General features: G+C 48.8%; 1 long non-coding RNA gene across 1 annotated transcript in view; it reads right to left on the reverse strand.

The window, feature by feature from the left end:
• The window catches only part of LOC138258843 (uncharacterized), a 48,204-nt gene extending 26,170 nt beyond the window's left edge, over positions 1–22,034 (reverse strand). The window contains exons 1-2 of the long non-coding RNA XR_011198589.1: positions 21,970–22,034; positions 21,767–21,833 (exon numbers count right to left, since the gene is read on the reverse strand). This is a non-coding gene — a long non-coding RNA (uncharacterized lncRNA). The remainder of the gene's footprint in view (positions 1–21,766; positions 21,834–21,969) is intronic.
• Positions 22,035–22,258: the final 224 nt, after the last annotated feature.

A 22,258-nucleotide genomic window follows, 5' to 3' on the forward strand; every position in this document is an offset into this window, starting at 1 on the left:
GCACAGACTGACTCCAGATTGTTTTGTGATTAAAGTGTGTTTATTTCTGTGCAAATAAGTGGAGGGGGTTGTAAAATGGGCAGGGGTGATGGTGGAGGAATGTCCATGGCAGAGTCCAGTCTATTAGTTTCACATGTGCATTGTCCAAAGGGGCATAGGAAGTGGAGCAAAGGCAGTTGTAGGATGGACAGGGTGACAAAGTGGGACAGAAGGGTGACATTCTGGGGGGTCTCATTTCCTGGCCGGGGTCTTGGCAATGTTCTGTGTCTTGTTCCTGGATCTCAGGGACCGTTTGCGGGGTGTTTCTCCATCTGCAGGGGGTGAGGTGCTGGTGTTGTGGTCCTGTGGCGGTGCCTCTTGTCCACTAGCACTGGCGGAGGTTCATCATCCAGGCTAGTATCAGAGGCCCCTTGTTGTGCCACAGTGTCCCTCCTGATGTTGACAAGGTCCTGGGGCACCCCTGCAATGGTGACCAAGGTGGTGTTGATGGACTTGAGTTCCTCCCTGATCCCCAGATAGTGTTCCTCCTGCATCCGCTGGGTCTCCTGAAAGTTGGCCAGTACCGTTGCCATCGTCTCCTGGGAATGATGGTACACTCCCATGGTGTTGGAGAGTGCCTCGTGGAGAGTGGGTTCCCTGGGCCTGTCCTCCCCCTGCGCACAGCAGTCCTCCAAGTTCCCCTGTTTTCCTGTTCCTCTGTCCCCTGAACCGTGTGCCCACTGCCACTGCCCCCAGGTCCCTGATTTTCTTGGGGTGGTGGGTTTGCCTGGGTTCCCTGTAGTGGTGGACACACTGCTGCTTGACGTGTCCTGGGGACAGAGGTATTGGCCCGCTGGGTGGGTGCTCTGGTGGTGTTTCCTGAGGGGGAGGCTCTGTGGTGGCTTGTGCCAGTGTCAGGGGAACCGACTGTCCCGAGGTCCCAGATAGGCCGGGCTGGTCATCTTGATCCAGTTGTGCAGAGCTACTGTCATCACTGTGGGCCTCTTCTGTGGGGGGACTGGCTATGTCTGGAACCTCCTATCCGGTGACGTTGGGTAGGGGTCTTGCAGGGGTGTAAAGGCATGATTATTGCATCTGTTTGTGCCATCGTGTGCAATGGGTGAGTGACCCTGTAGTCCAGTGCTTGCATTCTTGTCTAGGTCCTTGTGTGATATTTGGTTTGGGGTCTGTGTGGGTATCTGTGGTGGACATGCTTTGGTGATGGGTGTCCATACTTTGGTGATGGGTGTCCATGCTTTGGTGTTGCATGCAGGGCTTGGTGTTAGGATGGGTGGGCTGTGATAGTGAGACACATGTGAGGTGTTGGAGTGATGGGGTGAGGGTGAGGGTGGGGGAATGTAATGGCCTGCAGGTAGGGTGGGGGATATAATAGTTAAGATTTGACTTACCAGATCCATTCCTCCTGCTACTCCTGTGAGGCCCTCAGGATGCAGTATTGCCAAGCTTTGCTCCTCCCATGTTGTTAGTTGTGGGGGGAGGTGGGGGTCCACCGCCAGTCCTCTGTACTGCAATCTGGTGTCTGGAGACCACGGAACGCACCTTCCCCCATAGGTCGTTCCACCTCTGATGTCATCCCTACTTCTTGGATGCTGTCCCACTGTGTTGACCCTGTCGACGATTCTGCACCATAGCTCCATCTTCCTAGCAATGGAGGTGTGCTGCACCTGTGATCTGAATAGCTGTGGCTCTACCCGGACGATTTCCTCCACCATGACCCTGAGCTCCTCCTCAGAGAACCTGGGGTGTTGTTGAGGTACCATGATGTGGTGTGGGTGATGTGTGAGGTCGTGTCAGTTGTGATGTGTGAGGGGTTGTGTTGTGTGTTGTATGAGGTGCGTGGATGTTGTGTGAGTGATGATGTGGTGTGTCTGTGGATGCTAGTGTTGTTTCTGGTGGTGTCTCTCTCTGGCTTTCTTTCAAAATTTTGGTAGTAAGGGTTTGTGGGTGATGTGGGTGTGTGCTTTATATTGGATTGGGTGTGTGGGAGTGGTGTGTGTATGTGTATCAGGTGTGTGTATTTTGAATTGTCCAATGTGGTTGTGTTTTGTAAATGTGTGTATATTTTGAGCGCTGCGGTGTGTACCGCCAATGGAATACCGCGGTTGAAAGACCGCCGCGTGGATTCGTGGGTCATGATACTGTGGGCATATTCTTGTTGGCGTGACGGTGGAGGTTTTATCGCCAGTTTATCACTGACCTTTGGTGTGGCGGACTTGTGTGGGTGTCTGGATTATGGCGGATTCCGAGCTGTGGGTCGTAATAGCTGTAGCGGAATTCTGCCGCCGCAGCGGTGTGTTGGCAGTCTTCTGCACGGCGGTAAGCGGGATTTACTGCCAATGTTGTAATGAGGGCCGATGTGAGAGGGTATATTTTACTGTGAGAGTGGGTGTGAGAGTGTCTCTGTTGGTGTGACAGCGGATGTGGCACTGTCTGCCTGGATGTGAGAGTGGATGTGAGAGAGTCTCTCTTGGTATGACAGTGGATGTGACAGTGTCTGTGTTGATGTGAGAGAGAGTATACGAGTGTCTGTGTGTGAGAGTGTCAGTCTGGGTGTAAGAATGAATGTAAGAGGGTATGTCTTGCTGTGAGAAAGGGTGTGAGTGTCTCTCTGTTGGTGTGACACTGGATGTGAAGGTGCCTGCCTTGGTGTGAGAGTGGATGTGACAGTGTATGTCTTGGTGTAAGAGTGTCTCTGCTAATGTGCAAGTGGGAGTGAGAGTGTCTCTCTGGATGTGAGAGTGTCTGTCTTGGTGTGAGAGAAGGTGTGAGAGTGTATGTGTGTGAGAGTAAAAGTGTCTGTCTGGATGTGAGAGTGGGTGTGAGAGTGTGTGTCTTGGTGTAAGAGAAGGTGCAAGAGTGTCTATGTGTGAGTGAGTGTCAGAGTGTTTCTCTGGGTGAGAGTGGATGCAAGAGGGTATGTCTTACTGTGAGAGTGGGTATGAGAGTGTCTCTAGTGGTGTGAAAGTGGATGTGACAGTGTCTGGATGTGAGATTGGGTGTAAGAGTGTCTGTCTGGGTGTGATAGTGGGTGCAACAGGCTATGTCTTGGTATGAGAGTGGGTGTTAGATTGTATGTAAGAATGCAAGATTGTGTGCGCTAATATATATATCCATTTTTGACAGTTTTGGAGATCTGTGGATTTATCCGTGGGGCTTAGCGCAGCCCCTGTGTCAATCCGCAGTTGGATCCGCAGATTTCAGAAATACTTTTTTCAACATTTAAAAAACAATTATTCATTACGCAGACACATTTACATCATCCTCCTGTGGTCAGGGAACTCCTACCCAGACCCCTTACTATGAATTGCAGCCCATATTTCGGCCCCGGGGACTGTTGCCTGATAAAATAAAATGAAGGACACAACTTCCCTGTCAGGTTGTGGCCAGCTAATCAGAAACTACCTGTCGATCATACATCCGCGGATCAATCGGCGATGGATCAGCAGAGAATACGCATCCCTATATATCTATAATTTTTGGTCTTAAATAGTTCTAAAACTACTGAATGGGCTTACACCAAATCACAAAGAGCATGCTTCTGGACAAAGAGCTAGCCAAATTTGGTGTAATTCTGTCCAGTGGTTTGGGCTGTAGTCGTGTTCAAAAATATGAAAAATCCAATTGACTTAAAATGGGGAAAATGTGTTTAGGGAGCCCCCCTTTTTCTCAGCATCTGCTTAACGGATCAAGGCAGCAGCTGAACTGACCAAAGGATACGTTTTGAAACTTTTGTGAAGATTCGTCAAGCAGTGCCAAAGTTATTGGCAAAAAAAAAAAGCTCTGTCCATGTTAAAAGTCCTAACTATAACTGCCTAGTAGTAGCCGCTACTAGGTACATATATATTTATGTGTGTATATATATTTTTTCCTTGTTTTTTTTAAATATTGAGATATTGGGTTGTCGGTTAACTGGGGTGTGAACCCTCATCAAGCAAAAGCCACAATCTGTTTCAGGGTGAACCACAAAACGTCACTAAATTAACCTGTGCTTTACCCTCTGTAGCTAGGCACAAAAAGCAGACAGGCTAAACTTAGAGGCAATGTGTTAAGTATTTATGCAGTACACAAACAGCAACATGGTGAACACACAACACAATAAAAATCCCAAACTAATTTAGATAGAGAGCATTTTAATAAATTATTGACACCAAATAGCAAGTCTTCTGTTTTAGAAAATGGTCACCTCAGCACCTTTAGCACCAAAACCAAGGGTCCAGGAATGGAGGGATACCTCTTGGGGATGCTAGACTCACTCCGGCTGGGTCTAGGTGCAGGTTTAAGATGGTGAGAGCCTGTTATATCCCTGTGGCTCAAAACTGTAGACCAGCTGAACTAGTCCTTGGAGTAACCTCTGGAATCCTGGGTGCAGGTGGTGATGAAGGGGTCTGCAGCAGGGCTGGTCTCTGAAGGTACCAAGAAGGCTCCAGGAAGCAAATTAGTCCTTCCAGGTACAGCAGCAGTCTGGCAATCCTCTGAGATTCCTTCCATAGGTCCAGCAGTGAACTGAGGAGCAGGTCTGAGAGCATTCTTTTTATACCCTGGTGCCCTGCTCCTAGTAGTTGGGAGAAGTTTCCAGAAAAGTTCTTCGAAGTTCCAGGAATTTCCTGTCTCCCCTGTCCTGAATCCTATCTGGCTGCACTGACAATACAGAGTTGTTAAGCCTATTGTGCGGTGGAAGAGCCCAGCTTATTCAGTTGCAAGTGGAGCTGTGCTTAGCACCACCCCATCAAGTCAGTTAATGGCCCATTCTGGCTCTGCTAATAGCCCTATTGTGTGACTGTCTGGGGTGAAGTCACAAAGTCCCAACTGTCAGTTACACTAAGTCATGTGACCTACGTCAGGTTACATGCACAGAGGACTCAGGGCAGGAAAATTACAACTTTTTAAAAGTGGCATTTTCAAACTTGTGATGATAAATCCAACTTTACTATTAAAGAGGGTTTATCATCACAAGTTCATAGGAAGCAAACATGACATATGTACCACTTTAGTTTAGGAATTACAACTTATTAATTTTAATAAGGAATTCCAATGTTTCCCTATGTGAGGAGTAGCCCTCTCAGATTTGGGAGTTTTTCACTACTAAGCCTTGTAAAACTAAAGTCCTACCTTTTGATTAAACAGCACCCTGCCTTATGGGCTACTTAGGGCCTACTTTAGAGGTGAGTTATATGTAATAAAGGAGGTGTTTAAGGCTTGGCAAGGGGGTTTAAATGCCAAGTCAACATGGCAGTAGGACACTGCCTTCAGGCTGTAATGTTAGAACTGGGACAAGTTTTAAGGTACCACTTCTGTGGGTGGCACAATAAGTGCTGGAGTCCCTCTGGTAGCATTTAATTTACAGGCCCTGGGTATATGGCATACTACTCTACAAGGGACTTACATGTAAATTAAATATGCCAAACAGGTATATGGCAATCAAACCATGTTAAAGGGAGTGAGCATATGCGCTTTAGCACTGGTAAAGTGCATAGAGTCCTAAGGCCAACAGAGCAAACATTGAGCCAAATGGAGGCAAGCAGGCAAAAGGTTTGAGGGAAGAAAACCCTAAGGCTGACAGGTCTAACATATAAATATATATATAATCAAAAAGAAAAGCAGAGCCCAGTTTCAGACAACATCAAGTGTTGAATTCCATAATAAAAGTGGCTGCATGCTCTCTTTCCTTCTTTTCTTATGTGCTTCAGCTCTACAAGGAGCCTTGAACACAGGTGAGCAGGTTTGAGGTGAAAAGAGATTTTGGCCCTCATTATGATCTTGGTGGTCAAGCACAGCCACGCCGGCAGTGGCAGTATGACCGCCGACGGCATGGCGGTTCTCAACCACCATATAATGATGCAAGTAGTGAACTGGCTGCAAAACATTCAGTTCACCACCACCCACCGCCAGGGTTGGGTGGACCGCAGGGCCGAAGGTAGCCACAGTCGACCCGGTGGTCGACCATTGACCGCGGGTGGGATATGATCCCATTTCCACCATGGATTTCCTGGTGGGATACCCCGCCAGGTAATCCCTGGCAGAAAGCATACTGGTGACAAGAATTCTTATTCCTGTCACCAGTATGTGACACGCCAGGCCCCCCCCAACTTCCACAACCCCCACCCACCCTCCCAAGCCCCTAGACCCACCCCACCAACCCTCCTCCCCAAATCTCCCTGTAGGCACTCCCCAACCCTCCCACCATCCCCCACCCCCCTCCCTCCAAAAAAACATGCACGCATCCACACACATGCCTAAACATGGACACACGCTCACCAACACCCTCAGTCACACACGCACACATTCACAGACATACACACACGCGTACAGACACGCAGACACACATCCCACCTTCACACACACACATGCACACCCCCATGCACCCACTTAATCACTCCACGCACCCACTTAATCACTCCACACACACACCCTCACCCCCTCTTCCCTCTCGGACAGCACTTACCTTTTCTGAGGCCCTGCTCTGTGAGGGAACGGGCTCCCTGGATGCTGCTCCGCCCGCAGCGCTTCATCTCCATACACAGCCACACCTATTACTGCATAATGATAGGCGTGGCGGTGTCTGGCTGACATGACGGTGAGGGTGGAGCAGCATCCATCTCCCCCACCGACCGCCAGTGTGGCGTCTGGCGGTTCACACTGCCATCAATGGCGGTGTGTCACCAGACCTCATTATATGGCTGTCAAAGAACTGCCAGCACTGGCGGTCTTGCCGCAGTGGTGATCTCGGCGGTCCACTGTTTGGACCGCCAAGATCATAATGAGTGCCTAAGTGCGTAGGTGTAGGCTGTCACGTGACCTTGTGATTTTAAATCTTACTTCAACCAGAAAGCACTGGAAAAATTGCCATATGTTCCTTTAGACCCCATTGTGTTATTACAAATACAGCATGATTGCATCAAAAGCACTATTGCCACATCACAATCCTCCTCTTTCTGCACTAATATATAGGACCTCATTACGAGTTTGGTGGAGGGGATTACTCCATCCCAAATGTGACAGATATCCCGCTCTCCATATTACAAGTTCCATTATGTCCTATGGAACTAGTAAAATGGCGAGCAAGATATCCGTCACGTTTGGGACAGAGTAATATCATCCGCCAAGGTCATAATCAGGCCCATAGGCCCTCTTTACAATCCTGGCGGTTGGTGGTAAAGCGGCAGTAAGACCGCCAACAGGCCGGCGGAACAAAAAATGGAATCACGACCATGGCAGAAACCACCAACATAGACAGCCACTTTAACACTCCGACCGCCACGGCGGTACAAACAAACAGCATGGCGGTCACTGCCAACAGACAGGCGGAAGACAATGTACTACCCACACCATTATGAGAGGCCAATCCGCTACCTTTTCCGGGGCGGATTCAACGCAAACAAAAACACGGCGGAAACAGGACTTGGAAGGGAAAACGCTCACCTCAACACACCCCACGAGGAATGAGACGCCATGGAGCCAGAACTCCAAATTCTACCTGCCATTGTCTTCTTGCTCCTCTACCAGGAGCACGACCGACGGGGGCGACCACCACGGTGAGTACTGCACCTTTGACACAGGGGAGGGGGGAGGGAAAAGAGAGTGACACACACACGCAACACGCAACACCCCCACCCAGACCCTCACACACAACAACATACACACAAATACATGTTGAAAAATTACATTTACACCCCCCACCCCCTGCAAGAACACAAGGACAAAAGGAAATGATTTGAACGATTGTAATCAGGAAAAATCCATTAGTCAAAAATATATATACACTATTAACAAATATGTACACCAAGATTTCAAGTCCATGTACTGCATCTGCATAGTCCGTGGACCACTGGGCCCAAAATGCATGGGCGAGGCCCACACTCAATACCTGATCCAAACGGAGAGAACACTGCAGGGGCATCAGATAGAAATAAAACAGGCACCTCAGGGGGAAGGGAAGGGGGGGCACCTCAGCCGGATGAGTGAACGACGCCAGCTCCACGAGGGGGCTCCATGCCCATTGATGTATCCTGGGGAGTGCAAAGCCACAGTCTCTCAAGTCTCTCAAGTGGGTGGTTTGCCCACTGCTTTATCCTGGGGAGTGCAAAGCCACAGTCTCTCAAGTCTCTCCAGTGGGTGGTTTGCCCACTGCTTTATCCTGGGGAGTGCAAAGCCACAGGCTCTCAAGTCTCTCCAGTGGGTGGTTTGCCCACTGCTTTATCCTGGGGAGTGCAAAGCCACAGTCTGTCAAGTCTCTCCAGTGTGTGGTTTGCCTACTGCTTTATCCTGGGGTGTGCAAAGCCACAGTCTCTCAAGTGGATAACAGTCTCCACTGGTTCTGGAGGGGGCTTTGTGCCCAGAGTGCTTCATCCTGCCAAGGACTCAGGTAGTGGATGTATCTCTCCACTGGTTCTGGAGGGGGCTTTGTGCCCAGGGTGCTTCATCCTGCCAAGGACTCAGGTAGTGGATGTATCTCTCCACTGGTTCTGGAGGGGGCTTTGTGCCCAGGGTGCTTCATCCTGCCAAGGACTCAGGTAGTGGATGTATCTCTCCACTGGTTCTGGAGGGGGCTTTGTGCCCAGAGTGCTTCATCCTGCCAAGGACTCAGGTATTGGATGTGTCTCTCCACTGGTTCTGGAGGGGGCTTTGTGCCCAGGGTGCTTCATCCTGCCAAGCACTCAGGTAGTGGATGCCTTTCTCCACTGGTTCTGAAGGGGGCTTTGTGCCCAGAGTGCTTCATCCTGCCAAGGACTGAGGTAGTGGATGTTTTTCTCCACTGGTTCTGGAGGGGGCTTTGTGCCCAGAGTGCTTCATCCTGCCAAAGACTCAGGTAGTGGATGTATCTCTCCACTGGTTCTGGAGGGCGCTTTGTGCCCAGAGCACTTCATCCTGCCAAGGACTGAGGTAGTGGATGTATCTCTCCACTGGTTCTAGAGGGGGCTTTGTGCCCAGAGTGCTTCATCCTGCCAAGGACTCAGGTAGTGGATGTGATACTCCACTGACGGTGGGCCAATATGGAAGCTGTCCAGGCCCTTGGAACTTACCACCAGCCACGTACGACTGACCACTGGGGATGGCAGCCATGTCTGCGGTGGTGCCACTGGCACAGGATGTGGCGTGGCCGCTGGCGGTGCTGGCGGCGGCTTCAGTAGCGGCTGTGCTTGCGGCGCTCATTGGGCAGCGGTGCTGGTGGGTGGCTCAGTGAGCGTGCTGCTGGCGGCGGTGTCCTGAGCAGCAGTGCTGGTGGGTGGCTCAGTGAGCATGCTGCTGGCGGCGGTGTCCTGAGCAGCGGTGCCCGTGGCGGCGGTGCATGTGGCGGTGCCCGTGGCGGTCTTGTCCGCTGTGCAGGTTGGCGGTGACTTCCCTTTCTTCCTCTGGCCCTTCCCCACCTTGGATGGTGACGCAGCTGTCTTGCCACTCACAACTGTAGTCCTGGGAGAGCCCTTGGTGGCAGGTGTTTTGGCCTTCTCCCTCCGGGCTGTGGACAACTTCTTTAGTTTTTGAGATGGGGGAATGTCCTTGGGCTGGCTTCTTGGCACACTGGCTGCCCTGCTGCTTGGGGCACTGCAGAAGCCGGTTACTGCTGGCACCACTGTTCCCGGTGATGTGGTGGCTGAGGTGCTGGGTTGGGACCTGGAAAGGCGGGATCTAGGGGACGGAAGGGGTGGGGGAGGTGTAGGGAAGAGGTCAAGGTTTGACAGGAAAAGTTTTTTAGACACACTGGGAGGGGTAGATGGAGGGCGTTTGGGAGTGGAGGAAGAGGTAGTGGTTGTAGGAGGTGTTCGTTTGCTGACTTTGGTTGAAGGTGCATGGGCTGGAGGCTGTTGTGAGGTAGATGGCTGTTGGGTGGGTGTGTGACTGTGTTTGTGTAGTTTGGGAGGTGGGCTCACAGTCACACTGGGAGAGGACACAGGGGTTGTGTGAATGGTAGTGGGGGTGGTGAGTGCACGTGAGCGGTATGTGGTGATGGGCGTGCTGGTGAAGATGTAGTGCATGCAGGTGTGAGTGGAGACGTGACAGGGAGGCAGGAGGGGGACAGAGTGGAGCCAGTGGCTGTTGGTATGTCTGCATGGGTATGATGCTTGTGTGAGTGCCTGTGGGATGTGTGATGCTTATGTTTGCCAGAGCTACCCTTGTGTGTTGAGGTGTGTGCATGCTGGTCTGATGGTGTGCTTGGGATAGGCTGAGGTACTGGGGATTGGGTCTGGGTGGAGGAAGTTGGAGGGGGGACGCTGGACACAGGGACAATGGCTGCCATCAGTGCTGAGGCCAGAGTCTGAAAAGCTTGCTGTTAGGTTGCCTGACCAGAATGAATGCCCACCGGGTATGCATTTGTCTGTTGCAACTGCCTCTCTACACCCTGGATGGAATTCAGAATGGTAGACTGCCCAACAGTGAGGGATCTGAGGAGGTCAATGGCCTCCTCACTGAGGGCAGCAGGGCTGACAGGGGCAGAGGCTGAGGTGCCTGGGGCGAAGGAGATGCCCACCCTCCTGGGTGAGCGGCCAGGGGACACACGCTGAGGGCCTGCTGGGAGGGCGGTGCTGGTGGGGGGGGGGTGGCTGTACCTGTAGATGCAGTGGGCACAGAGGGGCCTGCCACCGCAAGGGAGCTCCCATCAGAGGAGGAATCGGTGTCGCTGGTCTCAGCTCCTGTCCCCGCCGTGGAGCTCCCCTCGCCCTCTGTCCCACTGGTGAATTCGAGGTCCGTAGTCTCTCCCTCCAGGGCCATGTGGGATGCAGCTCCCTCCTGCTCTGGTGGCACTGCTCCTCCGCCTGATGATGCTAATGCACACAAGAACAGGGAGACCACAAAAAGTGGGGGAAAGAAAGTAGAAAGACATGTTCAGTGCATGCAAAACAGCTACCGTTGGCGGACACTACAGACACAGCAGCCCTCTGCACTACCCCATGCACTTAGAGTTCCCTAATTAATCACAGGGACATGGGGTACAAGGCCTATGCCCAATTGCTGCACACATGGAAGTCACAGGAGCCTGACTAGGGGTAGATGGCTCTTAACACTGGTGGGCTGGGGTGCCACATAGCCTGCTTCACGAAGGGACCTTGCCTGCAAAACTCGCCCTGGCCTAGGGTAACCCACTGCCCACCTCCCCCACCCAGACACCTCCCATGCGCGCTAAATCAGCTGAATGAGATTGTACTCACCCCCTTGTGGCTGCTGTGATGCCCTCAAGCGCCCATCCAACTCCGGATACGCCACCTCCAGGATCCGGAACATCAGGGGGGTCATGGTGCGACGTGCACCCCTCCCACGTCGGGAGGCCATCCCCAGCTGGGCCTTCACCGTCTTCTTGCTCCAGCGGCGAATGTCCTCCCATCTTTTACAGCAGTGGGTGCTCTGTCTGTGGTGTACCCCCAGGGTCCGGACTTCCTTGGCGATGGCACGCCAAATATCCTTCTTCTGGTGGGCGCTGACCTACATGAATAGTACAGGGGAAAAGGAGAAAATATAACCGGCCGGACCGTCACAGTCATTGGCCCACGTTCCCATCCTTGCCCTGACGCACATACACTCACCGTTGTTTCATGCACGCCTCATTGCGCCCCCATCTCCCATCCACACCACTCCAAACAGGCATTGCCCATACAGCATGCTCACAGTGTACTCACCTGTTTGTCTGGAGGACCGTAGAGTAGCGTGTACTGGGGGAGGACCCCATCCACTAGTTTGTCCAACTCCTCCGATGTGAAGGCAGGGGCCCTTTCCCCAGACACTGTAGCCATTGTCGCTTCCAGACTGAGGTCACAGCAGCACTTGCAGTGTAGGTCCTCTCTTGTCGAAGATCAGGTATCAAGTGAGTGAACAGACAGAAAATGGCGGTCACGTCCACGGCGGTGCGTACCGTCACCGCCGGTGTACATCGTCATTGGCTCCTGGGACCCATAGGGTCCAAGGTTAACCAATGCAGGATTGCGCTGCGGTCTTCGACTGCCTACCGCGACGGTGTACAACGCCAGCGCAGTTACCTCATATCCCATTGTCCCACCTTACAGGTCAGGCAGCCGCCATTTCAGGGGGACACATGGCATTAATTTTAAATGCGTCACACATATCTAGGCCTTGCACACACACTAAGACAGGCACAAAGCGGATTGAAAAATGTGTGCAATAAAGTTGTGTTTTCGTACCTCAGTGTTGGCTGACCCTCTGCTCGCTGTTCTCCTCCATAGAGCACATCCGCTGGGGCAGGTGAGGAGATGGTGGCATCCTCCAGTGTACAGACCGCTGGTGGACCTGTAGACAATGGAAAAGCGACATGTAATAGTGACCTACAGACTTCATCGTGCCACAATCCAGGAACTGTGTGCCCAGTTGGAGCCAGACCTGATGTCAGCTATCGGCCATCCCACAGGTATCCCCCCTCTAGTGCAGTCCTGTCAGTACTCCATTTCCTGACAAGTGGGTCTTTTCAAAGTACAGTGGCCATAGCATCAGGGATGTCCCAGCCTATGTTCTCAAACGTGTTGTCCAGATTGTTGTCTGCCCTGTTGAAACACATGCGCAGCTACATCGTGTTCCCTCAGGTGGAGGATTTGCCTACAGTGAAAGGTGACTTCTATGCTCTGGGACATATCCCCAACATCATAGGTGCCATTGATGGGACACATGTGGCCTTGGTACCCCCCGCAGGAGTGAACAGGTGTACAGAAACCGGAAGAGTTACCATTCTATGAATGTGCAGATGGTGTGTTTGGCCGACCAGTGCATCTCCCATGTGAATGTTAAGTTTCCTGGCTCAGTGCATGACGCTTACATTCTGAGGAATAGCAGCATCCCCTATATGATGGGGCAACTCCAGAGGCACCGTGTGTGGCTATTAGGTGAGGACATGGACTCTATACGTTGTGAATAATTGTCTGGGGTTGTCCCTAAGGGTTAGTGTGTATCTAACAGTTGTCCCTCGACATTTGCAGGTGACTCTGGCTACCCCAACATGTCATGGCTACTGAACCCAGTGAGGAATCTCAGGACAAGGGCAGAGGAACGCTACAATGAGGCACATGGGCGAACTAGGAGGGTTATAGAGAGGACCCTCGGCCTCCGGAAGGCCATGTTCAGGTGCCTCCATATGACAGGTGGTTCCCTCTACTACTCACCAAAGAAGGTGTGCCAGATCATCGTGGCCTGCTGTATGCTGCACAACTTGGCTTTGCGACGACAGGTGCCTTTTCTGCAGGAGGATGTTCCTGAAGGAGGTGTTGTGGCAGCTGTGGAGCCTGTGGACAGTGAAGAAGAGGAAGCAGAAGAAGAGGACATAGACAACAGAAACACTGTGATCCATCAATACTTCCAGTGAGACACAGGTAAGAAGACATCACTGCCTCCTACATCTGATACACTTTTTCTACCTCTCATCTGTCTGTCACGTTCACACAGTGTATGGACCCCGATTTGTCACTTTCCCCTTCGATTTCACAGATGTGGGTCCCACTGTGTTACCTCTGCTATGTTTCCTCATGGACTACAGCTGTGTGACATAGGTATGTTGACAATACAATGGACATTGCTATTTCCCATAGCAATTGCAAATACACATTGGTGAAAGCACAGACTGACTCCAGATTGTTTTTGATTTAAGGGTGTTTATTTAAGTGCTAAATAGTGGAGGGTGTTGTAAAATGGTGGAGGAATGTCCATGGCAGAGTCCAGTCTATTAGTCACACAGGTGCATTGTCCAAAGGGGCACAGGAAGTGGAGCTGGGGCAGCTTAAGGATGGACTGGGTGACAAAGTGGGACAGAAGAATGACAATCAGGGTGGTCTCATTTCTTAGCGGGGTCTTGGCATTGTTCTCTGTCTTTGTCCTGGATCTCAGGGACTGCTTGCGGGGTGGTTCTCCATCTGCAGGGGGTGGGGTGCTGGTGTTGTGGTCCTGTGGCGGTGCCTCCTGTCTACTAGTGCTGGCGGAGGTGGTGGGCAGTTCATAATCCAGGCTAGTGTCAGGGGCCCCTTGTTGTGCCACAGTGTCCCTCCTGGTGTTCACAAGTTCCTTCAGCACCCCTACAATGGTGCCCAGGGTGGTATTGATGGATTTGAGTTCCTCCCTGAACCCCAAATACTGTTCCTCCTGCAGCCGCTGGGTCTCCTGAAACTTGGCCAGTACCGTTGCCATCATCTCCTGGGAATTATGGTAGGCTCCCATTATGTTGGAGAGGGCCTCGTGGAGAGTGGGTTCCCCTGTTTTCCTGGGCCTCTGTCCCCTGAACCGTGTGCCCACTACCACTGCCCCCAGGTCCCTGCTGTTCTTGGGGTGGTGGGTTAGCCTGGGTTCCCTGTAGTGGTGGACTCACTGCTGCTTGACGTGTCCTGGGGACAGAGGTATGGGCCCGCTGGGTGGGTGCTGTGATGGTGTTTCCTGAGGGGGAGGCTCTGTGATGGCCTGTGCTAGTGTGAGAGGAACTAACTGTCTCAGATGGGCCGGGCTGGTCATCTAGATCCAGTTGGACAGAGCTGCTGTCATCACTGTGGGCCTCTTCTGTGGGTGAAGTGGACATGTCTGGAACCTCCTGTCCGGTGACGTTGGGTAGGGGTCCTGCAGGGGTGTAAAGGCATGATTATTGCATCTGTGTGTGCCATGGTGTGCAATGGGTGGGTGACCCTGTACACCAATGCTTCCATTCATGTGAAGGACCGTGTGTGCTAATTGTTTAGGGGTCTGTGTGGGTATGTGTAGTGGCCATGCATTGGTGATGGGTGTCCATGCTTTGTTGTTGCATGCAGGGCCTGGTGTTGGGATGTGTGGTTTGTGATAGTGGGACACCTGTGAGGAGTTGGATTGATGGGGGTGAGGGTGAGGGCGGGGGTATGTGATAGCATGCAGGTAGGGAGGGGGATGTAATAGTTAAGATTTGACTTACCAGAGTCCATTCCCCCTGCTATTCCTGTGAGGCCCTCAGGATGCAGTATAGCCAAGACCTGCTCCTCCCATGTTGTTAGTTGTGGGAGAGCAGGTGGGGGTCCGCCGCCAGTCCCCTGAACCGCGATGTGGTGTCTTGACACCACGGAACGCACCTTCCCCCGTAGGTCATTCCACCTCTTCCTGATGTCATCCCGTGTTCTTGGATGCTGTCCCACTGCGTTGACCCTGTCCACGATTCTGCACCATAGCTCCATCTTCCTAGCTATGGTCGTGTGCTGCACCTATGATCCGAATAGCTGTGGCTCTACCCGGATGATTTCCTCCACCATGACCCTGAGCTCCTCCTCAGAAAACCTGGGGTGTCTTTGAGGTGCCATGGGGTGGTGTGGGTGATGTGTGAGGTGGTGTGTGTTGTGATGTGTGGGTGATGTTTAGGGGTGTGTGGTGTTTTGTGTGTGGATGTGTATGTGTGATGGTGTTGTGTGCCTCTGTATGCTGGTGTTGTCTTTGCTGTGCTGTCTCTCTGGCCTTCGTCAGAATTTTTGGTAGTAAGGGTTTGTGGATAATGTGGGTGTGTGTTTTATATTGTATTGGGTGTGTGGGAGTGGCTTGTGTATGTGTATCAGGTGTTTGTATTTGGAATTGTTCAATGTGGTAGTGTTTTGTAGATGTGTGTGTATTTTGAGCGCGGCGGTGTGTACCGTGAATGGAATACCGCGGTTGAAAGACCGCCGCATGGATTTGTGGGTCGTGATAGTGTGGGCGTATTCCTGTTGGCGTGACGGTGGAGGTTTTGTTATCGTCAGTTTATCACTGACCTTTGGTGTGGCAGACTTGTGTGGGTGTCTAGATTTTGGCAGATTCCCAGCTGTGGATCGTAATACCTGTGGCGGAATTCCACGGCTGCGGCGGTGTGTTGGCGGTCTTCTGCACAGCGGTAAGTGGCATTTACCGCCAATGTTGTAATGAGGGCCATAGTCTCTTCCATTTAAATTGACCACGTGCAATTAGAAAACAGCCTTGTATCAAATTTAATAGTCTTTCAAACCTTCAGCACATTATAAATACATTTGTATTAGTTCAAAACTGAAATGTAAAGTGTACTTAATCTTCCGATATAAACATAACACCACAGTTTCAATTTCACATCAGATAATTTTTATCTGCTGAGTTCATTGATGTACATTATGCTAGCCGAAGTCAAGGAGGCATATTGCCTCTCTGGTATCTCTTGCTGCACCTCCATGCTCGTAAATATCAGGCTAAATCCTTCATGTTTCATGAGGGTGAGCGAGTCATGCTCCCAAAAACAGTCAGCCTCTGAACATATTAGGATGCAAGTTTAATAAAACGTAAATGAAATAGATTCCACTAATTCATAATGCTAGATATAAAATATCTAACTATATACTTGGTTAGGACCATGTTTCTGTAGGAAAATAGTTTTTTGACTTGCCTATATCTGTGGCGCTGTTTAGGGTATCTTCCCCAAAAAGTGTGCCGGTAATTTTTGTTGCACATGGAAAGTTCTGGGGTGATCCATCAATGGGGGGCTGAGAAAAAAAGTGGGATCACACAAAAAAAAACTTTAAAAAAAGAAAAGGGGGCAGGGTAGGAAAACTCTGACACCCAAGTCTTTGTCTTGGGGGGGTCCAGAAAGACCCCAGAGGGCAAAAAAAGCATTTCTGGAGAAAAACAAATTGCTTGGACTTCGAAAACATTTGCGAATTTGCCCCAAAAATGAAGCGCGGTCTCCTGCACTTGTTTTTAGTTAGGCCCCCAGGTGGACCAGGTACCAGTGGCATTCCTCCTCCTTTATTAAACTAAAGGAGGGGGGCACAGGTAGCTCCCCTCCATGGGCATTTTTATGCCCTGGAGACCACAACCTCCCCAGGGCTTTTATTAATTATGTTTATGGGGCTTCGCAGAAGCCCTGGGCCTCAGAGACCAACTCCTCCCTGGGGCCACAATGTAAGAAATACGTAGTGGGGGCACACAGACGCCCCACCTAGGCTCCAGGGACCACCACCTCCCTGGGGCCAAAATTGAAAACATATATAGGTGGGCCACGGGGACACCCCCTGGCCCCACTTACCACCACCTACTTGGGGCCAATTCTATTTTCAAAAAATGAGAGAGGGGGCTGCACGGCCCCGCCTCACGGGCCATATACAGCCCCAGGGACCACTACCTCAGCGGGGCTGGCCTGCAATGCACTGCTTATGACCTCACATATTACATCACTCATGTCATGGTCAGCACCATCACTGATGACATCACTGATGATGGGTACGTAAGTTATAGTTAGCTCAGATAACTATAACTGCTGATTTTCACAGATTTTGTACAAGTAAAATGTGAGCCTAACTGTAACGTAACCTTTGGTTTCTGCAGTGAATTTCTAAGACTTTTTTAAATTCTATTTACTAACTAAAGATCCCTGTAAACTTTGTTTTTTTCAGTGAATGTGTATATATATATATATATATATATATATATATTGTATATATATATATATATATATATATATATATATATAATTTTTTTTTTTTTTTCTCTATTCTCGGCCCAATCTGTGGACAGGTCGTGGCGTTCTTTTTATTATTTTCTCAGTGAATTAGTCAAATTCAGGTGCCCATGCTCTTTGCTGTTCCCACCAACTCATTATTAAATTGGCGTAATTCAGTGAAAAGGGAAAACCCATTGCAGTTCCCTTTATTTGCTTGAATATCTCTTCGTTAAAGGCAACAATGTTGTCATGCAAGCACATTTCCATCATCTCCATGAGCATTTTAATATATTGAAAAAAGTGGATGTTTCTTCTCTTCAAGAAGTGTTCAGAGGCATAGAGGCCAAATTCATGCTCTATGCTTGTGTGGAGCGACACAGCATCCATTATGATGAGTTTGTAGGAGGGCTGCCAGGGTACCCCTTCCAGTGTTTGTAGTAAGTCACCTCTGTCCCTAAGATATGAATTTAGATTTTTTACCAGAGGTGCCAAAAAGTATTTAACATAATTGGAAATTGGTTTCAATATTGAGCTATTTGCAGACACAATTGGTTTGCCCAGTGTATTTTGTTTGCCTTTGTGGATTTTAGAGACAAAAAATATTGTTGGTGTAGTGGGATATTCAGTGCTCAGGTATTTCCGTTCTTTTTTATTTATTAAGTCTGATTCCAATAACTTCTTGAGTTTTCCTGATAGTTTTTCTTTTATCTCCTTGGTGGGGTTGGTGGTGAGGCGAGCATAAACATCTTTATCCAGAAGATGTCGTTTTGCCTCATTAGTGTAGTCTGATTTGTAAAAGATAACAATGTTGCCAACCTTGTCTGCAGGCTTTATTTCTATTGTATCATCCTCCTGTAGATGTTTCAACACCTCCTTCTCCTCTTCCAATAAATTGCTTTTCAATTTTGTGGCTTTTATTTTACACTGATCATTAATCACTGCTTCATGAAAGATACCTATTTTGTTCCTCGGTGGTAGATTGGGGTAAAAATACAATTTACGTTTTTTGCCACTCAGACCTGCACCTATTGGGGGTATTTATTTATCCATAGACATTGGTTCTAGTGTTTTGGCATTTTCCTCCAATGTTATTAGGAGCAAGATAGTGGACCTATCTATTACTGTTAGGTTGACACTTGATTTGTATAGAAGATTCTCTTTCTTTTCAATTTTTTGTTCCTCAAAAAAGATTTTTGCTAGTTTCATTTTACAGATATATTTGTGGAGGTCAATCTTTATCTGAGCTATATCAAAATGCGTAGTTGGGCAGAAACGTAATCCTTTCTTATGCGATGATATTTCTTCAGTGGGCATTTCTCAATGTGAGAGATTAATGATGTTTGACAGCTGAGTGGTGTCCTCTTGTCTCATGCTGCCTCTCATTTGCATTCCAGGTTTTCCTCCATCCTCTTACCCTCTTGCCTCTCCTGGTTTCCCTTTACTGTTTTTTCCTCTTCCTCGACCCCTGCCTCTTTCTGATGTTGAGAATCTTGTTTTTTCCCATTGTTGCTGTTGTAATGTGAGGCTCATATTGGTTAAAACTGTTTTCTTCTCATTTGTTGATGGCGCTGTTGCCCCTCCTTCCCCTTCACTGAAATCAGCGTCTATAATGGATACACAACCTAAAGGCTCTCCCGTGGTCAGATGTAATTGATCTTTTTTATGTAATGTGTCAAACCTTCTTGCAAAGGTGAATATTCTTTGTTAGAAATGGGGTCTCTAGTTGGCAGAGGTATACACCCTTGTCCAAGTAGGGACCACAATCCTAGTCAGGTTAAGTCACACACAATCCAAATTATGCTGTGCTCACCCTCTGGTAGCTTGGGACTGAGCAGTCAGGCTTAACTTGGAAGGGAATGTGTAAAGTATTTGTGCAATAAATCATGCAATAACACAGTGAGAACACCACAAAAAGACACCACACAGCTTTAGAAACATAGGATATTTATCTGATTGAATTAAGGTCAAAACAATCAAGATTTGATAAACATAAGTTGAAATATTACTTTTGTAATGATGAGTCTTTAGTTCTTAAAAGCAATAATTGTCTCTTGCAAGCCCAAATTACCTGGTTTGTGTCAAAATTACATGCACAAGGACCACAGAGGAGGAGATGCATGGAAAAAGGTTGGTGTGCTTTGGATTTCCTGGTGCACACAGACAATGCGTCAATTCTTTTCCACACGGCAAGGGCTTTGTGTCGAATTCCGGCACGCAGGCTTGCATCCTCTTTGTGATGCAGGGTCTTTTGACGCCCAGGGACGACGTGTGGAAACACTGGGCGTGTGGGGTGAAGCCACAGCTGTTGCATCGATCTGGTGGGTGATGTGGCGGAATTTCTGCCGCACGGCTGGCACTGCATCGATCCCTCTTGCAGGAAGTCGGGCTGTGTCGTTCTGGCTCGGTGATAATTGATCCGGTGAGCTGTGCGTCAAAGTTTGGTTGCAACATTGGTGCTGCGTCGATCTCTACCTGAGGAGCTGGGCTGTGTTGTTCCGGTTCGGTTCGGCGATGCAGCGATTTTCCCCTTGCTGGACAGGCTTTGCATCGATTCCGGCAGACTGTGCTTTGATTTTTGCTGCAGAAGGAGTTTCTTTGCAGAGATGAAGTCTTTTTGGCCCTGATGCTTCAGGAAACAGTAGGCAAGCTCAATTCAAGACCTTGGAGAGCACTTCTCAGCAGAGCCAGAGGCCAGCAAGGCAGCAGGGCAACAGCAAGGCAGCAGTCCTTTACAGCAAAGCAGTCCAGGCGAGTCCTTTAGGCAGCCAGGCAGCTTCTCTTGGGAGGTTGAAGGTTCTGGTGCAGAGTTTCCTTCCCAAGAAGTGTCTAATTTGGTGGGGTCAGGGACCCAGTTTAAATACCCAAAAGTGCAGAGAGTGGTTTTGAAGTGCACAAGGTCCCCTTTCAGTACAACTCTGTCTGCCAGGGTCCGAGTAGGGGGTTTAGCAGTCCTTTGTGTGAGGGCAGGCCACTGTCCTTTAAAATGTAAGTGTCAGGCCCTCTTCCCTTTCAGCCCAGGAAGACCCACTCAGTATGCAGATGTGTGTAGGTGTGACTGAGCATCCTGTGTTTGTAGTTGTCTGGGTGAAATGCCAAAGGGAGCTTTAACCAGCCCAGCCCAGTTGTGGATTAGAGACAGGCTGTAAGGCACAGACGGATTTAAGTGCAGAGAAATGCTCACTTTCTAAAAGTAGCAATTCTACAATACTAATATAAAATCCAACCTCACTATTCAGCAGGATTTTGTATTACCATTCTGGCCATACTAAATAATATCTGTTTACCCCTTTCTAATCAGAATCTACCACTCAAATAGTTTATAAGGTCAGCCTTGAGGTTAGCCTATAAAAAGGAGCAGGCCTCAAAGCAGTGGAAAATGAATTTAGGAGTTTTCCACTACCAGGACATCTGACACACGCAGGTATAAGTCCTGCCTTTTACTTACAAAGCTTACAAAGCACCCTGCCCTATGGGTTACCTAGTATATCAAAAGAAAAGGGGTCTACCCAATTTACCCTACTAGACCTGGGTAGGAACAAACCGATATTGGAAAGCACGGACAATTAGTAGGGAAAGATGAAGTCTCTAATTCACTTTCAATGAGACCATAAATCTATCGTTGAGGGATGCAATTTAATTGTTCAAAAATTCACTTATTTTTTCATTCCCAACACATAAGACGTTTTTGATAAATCACAGAAAAAAATTCACATATATAGTATAAACAGTAAACTGTACAAACAAACGAATTTAACAAAAACAAAAGTCAATAGTTCAACAGTCCTTATAAATTATTGGTCCAACATTCCTCTCCTTTATTTTCCATACACCCATGCGGTGCCCAATGAAAATTAAGCTGAGAATCCACATTGAAGAGATGGTTGTCAATTCAGTCCCAATTCTAAAACATCTTTGTTTATGACCCAGTTCAGGGAAACAAACCAAGGGACTATGATCAAGATTCCTTAGATGGTAATTTCAATTTTCATAACAACCTCTCCATATGTAACTAGTCAACGCATTTCGGACCCTTTCCAAATCTGGGCCTCTTCAGGACTACTGGAGAGAGCCAAACTTAACAAATAAATCCACATTTTACTTTATATCCACCTAAACCAAAATAAAGGCCACCCTTCACCAAATAGTGCACAAAAAACACAATTCTCGTGGTGTTATTTTAAAAAATACAAATCTAATGGTGCTATTTTAAAAAATAATAACTGCATGCTCTATGACAGATACTACACAGTAGAGTTGAAATCACACCAACAGAGGTACTAAGGGTCTGTGTGCCCTTTCTGTTCCGCAAACCAACTAAATGGAATTATAAAAAGTGTAGTAAAAAGGACCCACTTCCATAACATCAGGTGAGCATTCCTGATTTCAAATTATACTCACCCTAGAGATCGGGAAAACGTATATATATTCCTGCTCAAAGTGCAGAGCTGTCATGTCCCGTGGCTACCTAAAAAAAAGAACACTATCTATAGAAAAAAGTTTCTATGGGGGGAATGTCACTAAGGAGGGTTCGCCGTGATGACATAATTTAGCAAAACACCACGGCCTTATAAAAAGGCTCATTAGCCTTTTTTCAAACTTACTTGAGAGGGGCAGACCGTTGCCATTCTTCAATAATTATTTCCTGACGGTCTGATACTCCGTCTCATCGTGTTGCCGAATGGACTGCGCACGCTGAAGTGTCAAGGTTATACTACCTCCTCGTAGGCCATCTTTATAAATAATAGGGTCTACCCGCGACGGCCATCTTAAAGTGGAGGGAATAGAAGGAATCTAATTGGACCCTTTAGTACAAATTTATATTCCTGCTTGAAATAACGACATATTGGTGCTTACTGCAAAACTAATGTTGTTCTCTAATAATTGTTATCT

Source organism: Pleurodeles waltl, chromosome 2_1, assembly GCF_031143425.1.
Source record: "Pleurodeles waltl isolate 20211129_DDA chromosome 2_1, aPleWal1.hap1.20221129, whole genome shotgun sequence".
Lineage (NCBI taxonomy): Eukaryota > Metazoa > Chordata > Amphibia > Caudata > Salamandridae > Pleurodeles > Pleurodeles waltl.